Below are 5215 nucleotides of genomic sequence, written 5' to 3'. Positions count from 1 at the left end.
GTTAGTGTTTAAGCATTCAGAAAAACCTGAAAATTGTCACGAGTGGCAGTGAACAGTGGGTCCAGGGGTGTCGCAAATGGGAAACCCCACACCATGCTCTCCCTGGCTTCACCATCAGGATTTATTTTGCCTGGGGCCCCCACATACCCTAGAATCACCTCTGACTGGGTCGCATGAAGTCTAGCTACGCCATCCCAACTGAGTTACGCGAGGTGGGGACTCGCTCCCACTCACTTATTTCCCCCTGCAGGTAAGGTCCCAGGACAGACGTCACCAGTAAATAAGAAAGGTCTTATTCTAGTCCATTAAATAAAATTCACCATGTACAATACAACAGGGGCAACTAGCAGGGCACGAAATCTGACCGTTCTCTCAATGTTTTTTTTACAATTAAAATTGCCTTTAATCACCTGGGCAAAAATAAAAATACAGAAACCTATACAAAAGCTGAAAATATAATAAACTATACTAAATTCCCAAATAAAACTAAGCCCAGACAATACCCCCTATATTCACAATCAAAAAACGTATGTATGAAACGATGGAGAATGGCGAGAGAATGGTCTCAATTACACAGTCCCAACCCGGCTCGGCCTCCGGTTCCGTCCCAGGCTAGAGATCCTCACAAACGAGCAGCTCGTCCGCACAAGCAGCCCCAATCCAGGACAAAGAGCAGTCTCAGGAGGAGGACACGCTCGCTCACTGGCAAGTGCTGCGATCACAAGCTCACAGGGATATTGAGCGCGTCCCTCTCACCCGTCCGCTATGTGCTTCTCCCTCCGGCTGCTGGTCCGGAGCCCCAAAGTGCCGTCTATCGCCGAGAAGCTGGAAACCGCAGAGCCAAGAAGGCAAGTCCAGGAATACAGTCTTGTAGAAGCCAAGTCAATGTCTCTGGCCAGTAATAGTCCCTTAGATCCTCTTGTCGCTGTCGAGTCACTGCGTCCAGCGGCTAATGTTTCTCCAGGCAGCTCCCGATCTGCAGGGACCCGCTCCGACCCTGCGAGGAGTTAGTGCCTACCGGCTGGCACCCTCACAGCCGATATCCTCTCCTCTGTAACCCGTCCCGCAGTCACTGTCCCTGCTGGTGCTCCGCCGTGCCCCTTTGTTCTGGCAGGGCAGCCTTTATCTCCAGCTGAGTGTCCACAGGTGTAGTGGCCATGAGGGAAGGCGGCCGCTGCTCAGTGATACAGGTGCGCCGCATCGGGGATCAAAGCTTCTGCCTGTTCAATAATAGTGAATATCAATTAAAGTCAATCAATCAGTGAATACAATCAATGAAAACAAACAATTTGAGAACACGACTCAATCAGTGAATAATTAAAATTAAATCAAATAAACAATAATAACAGTATAAGTGCAATAAAGAATCACATGGAGCCTTGGTACAGTCTGTGATTAATGCAACACTGTGGAGTAGTGCTTAGGGCTCTGGACTCATATTGTGGGTTTTGGGTTCAAATCCCAGGTGGGGCAGTGCTGTTGTACCCTTGAGCAAGGTACTTCACTTAGATTGCTCCAGTAAAATACCCAGTTGTATAGACCAACTCTGCCTCCTCCAGAACCGCTCCTTCTCATCCCTGGCACCTAAATGGTGGAACGACCTGCCCACCGAAGTCAAAACAGCAGAGTCCTTGACCTCATTCCGGCACTTACTCAAGACGCATCTCTTCCGACAGCACTTGTAATATTAGTCCTCTATCCCTGCTAGATAGCACTTCACAGTTGTATTATGCTTCTCGCGTTCTTGATTGTTTTCCTCCTTGCTCCCTTTCCCGTAGCCCTTGACTGTGACCCTACATCTTGACAGCACTTAGCTTTCACTGTCAAGGATGTAGGATGTCACTTACTGTACTTGTGTAAATTGTAAATTGAAAATTGTAAAATGTATTATTTTGAATTGCTGTTTTAGCTAAATTTAATTTGTAATGATTGATTGCCTTGTAGGAGGAGTAGAATTAGACACACGGAAAGGAACATAGAAACTCGCTGCCTAAATCCCACTGCTATTCATAAATTCACTACCCTGTTGCCAAATGCTAGCTTTATCAAAAGAAGGATCTGCAGATGAATTATTAAATAATTTCAACAATACACTAAGCACTGCTTTAGTAGCCCCATTAAGGACACGACAAATAAAAACCAACAAAACACTCACCGTGGTTTGACGAACACACTCGCTCACTTAAAACAGAATGCCGTAGATGTGAGCGTAAATGGAGAGAATCAAAACTAGAGGTCTTCACATGGCATGGAATGACAGTATAATAAGATACAAGCAGGCCCTGTCCTCTGCTAGGTCTGCCTACTACTCCAATTTAATAGAGACGCATAAGAATAACCCGCGTTTTCTTTCTAATACAATAGCGACACTTACTAACCAGAAGGTAAAGCCTTCAGAGGTCATCCCCCCCAATTTCACCTGTAGTGACTTCATGGATCATTTCAATAGCAAAGTTAACAGCATTAGAAAACAGATAGAACAGGAAACATACACAGATACTATAGCTGACACATGCAGTCCTTCACAGCCCCTGCCTACCTTGGACTCGTTTAACGTAGTAAATCACCAGGAATTGGTCTTCTTAATTACTAAAATGAAAACAACAACCTGCGCACTAGACCCTATACGCACTAAACTGCTAAAACAATCTCTGCCATGAATTATTCACAGAATACACAATATTATCAATGTCTCTTTATTCTCAGGATCTGTTCCTGAATCATTTAAAATAGCTGTAATTAAACCACTTCTTAAGAAACCCAGTGTCGACCCTAACCAACTTAAACACTATCGACCTATCTCAAACCTTCCCTTCCTTTCTAAGGTTCTAGAGAAAGTAGTTGAAAACCAACTGCAAGCTTTTTTAACCGATAATCATCTTTATGAAGAATTTCAATCAGGCTTCCGTTCCGGCCTTAGTACAGAAACGGCCCTGTTAAAAGTATTGAATGACGTGTTTCAGTCCTCCAATGTAGGGCACACCAGTGTTATTATTTTATTAGACTTAAGTGCGGCTTTTGACACAATCGACCACAAAATCTTGATACACCGCTTAGAAAACCGTATTGGCCTATCTCGCAATGTGCTTTCATGGTTTAAATCATATCTGTCAAACAGACTCCAATATGCACAGATTAACGAGAACCACTCAAATTTAACTGAGGTTAAGTACGGAGTCCCACAGGGCTCAGTCCTCGGACCTATACTTTTTTCATTGTACATGCTCCCTTTAGGTGATATCATTCGACGACATAATATTAACTTTCACAGTTACGCAGACGACACACAATTATATCTGTCAGTAAATCCTAACAACACCATAGACCTAGAAAAACGAATCTGCTGTCTGTCTGAGATTAAAACATGGATGAGAAAAAAAAATCTTATGCTTAATTCTGACAAAACAGAAGTCATAATTTTAGGAGACAAAAATCGAACTGTTCATCATTCACTAACAAAACTGAGTAATGATAACTTTAATTTCTCCCCTAAGGGGATGGCATGAAACCTGGGTGTCATCTGTGATCATAATCTATCTTTTGAATCACACATTCAGAATGTGTCGAGATCTTCCTTCCTCCAGCTTAGAAACAATGCTAGACTAAGACAATTCCTCTCGTTACAGGACACTGAGAAATTGATACACGCATTTGTTACATCTAGATTGGACTACTGTAATGCCATTCTGTCAGGCAGCACAAACAGAGCTATTTGTGCACTTCAGTCCAAAATGCTGCTGCAAGAATCCTAACAAAAACATAAAAACATGAACACATCACTCCAGTATTGGCTTCTCTTCACTGGCTGCCCGTGCACTACAGGATAGACTTTAAAGTGCTCTTATTAACATTTAAAGCACTAAAGGGACTGGCACCTCCCTACCTGTCTGATGAGGCACGACCCATCCCAGAAGCACCTCACAATGGAGGGTCAACGGGGCATCCACACCCAAGGTTTGATGAGCCATCGCAACCCAAAGCCTATTGATGGTCCAAACCCTCCACCCCCGATGGCCAGCGAGAGGCCTCCTCCACAGGGAAGACCACAGCCAGCAGCACCGATAAAGAACTTTCTGATCTCCTTGCTGCTGTAATAAGTATACTGCCTGGAGGGGAGGCAACCATTAGGCCTAGGCCCTAGGCCGTGGACCCCCAGAGATTCATTTTCTCCTACATGCCATCCTTAGGAGTTTTCTTGTTTTTCTCTCCTCCGTTCCTAAATGCTTTATTTACTTAAATGTTCACTCACTTTATTCTAGATCATGTAAAATGTTTACAGGTCTATATTTGATTTTATTGTATTTATGTTTTTTATTTTGCTGTACGTTTGTTGTATGTTTACCAGTCTGTAAAGCACTCTGTGGCTACCCTGCGAAGGGCGCTATACAAATAAAAATGGATTGATTGATTGATTGTACTTCACTGTATTTTTGCAGTTATGTTGTAAGTCGCCCTGGATAAGGGCGTCTGCCAAGAAATAAAAATATTAATAATAATAATAATAATAATAATAATAATAATAAATGTAAGTCGCCCTGGATAAGAGCGTCTGCTAAATGACAAATAATGTAATGTAAACTCTGCCACCTACTGTTTGACATGTTAAATAGATAAATTCTTTGATCAAATTGCATTTCAACGATACAAACCAAGACCAGTTAGGGGAATTAAGAATTAAATATTTGAGACCCAAAGAAAGTAGAGATTAACTTTAAAGCTTTCCTTTTATACAAGTTAAAATGGTATTTCCACAACACAGTCCTAAATTCCTGTCATTTCTTTGGGGATTGTGTGCTGGAAATATATCACATTGACCATTTATAATGTGCTCTTTTTAGGGGTTTTAACAACTGATACAGAAAACATTGTCAATAATGTATAATATCCTTACAAAAATGAATTATCTATAGCTGTACTTTAAGATTTACTTGCTTATTTATTTGGTGATCCTATTTTTTAACCCAGAAACATTGTGGAAATATCTCAGGTTCATGTTTAACTTACAGTTTCTCTGCTGTTCCTATGGATGTTTTACACCATCCCCCTTAAAGTATTCTTTATTTATTAATATGCTGTAAATGCATTGTTTGCTAGGGCTGTTAAGAGGGACATGAAGTCTTGATATGTTTCACTGACTATTCAAAATGTATCAACACTATTTTCCTGGAAATTACACACAATTAAAGGTGAAAAATGCACGTTACTGAGACTAATG

Source organism: Amia ocellicauda, unplaced genomic scaffold (genome assembly GCF_036373705.1).
Source record: "Amia ocellicauda isolate fAmiCal2 unplaced genomic scaffold, fAmiCal2.hap1 HAP1_SCAFFOLD_31, whole genome shotgun sequence".
Classification (NCBI taxonomy): domain Eukaryota; kingdom Metazoa; phylum Chordata; class Actinopteri; order Amiiformes; family Amiidae; genus Amia; species Amia ocellicauda.
The sequence above is the reverse complement of the archived record's forward strand: the minus strand, read 5'-3'. Positions refer to the sequence as shown.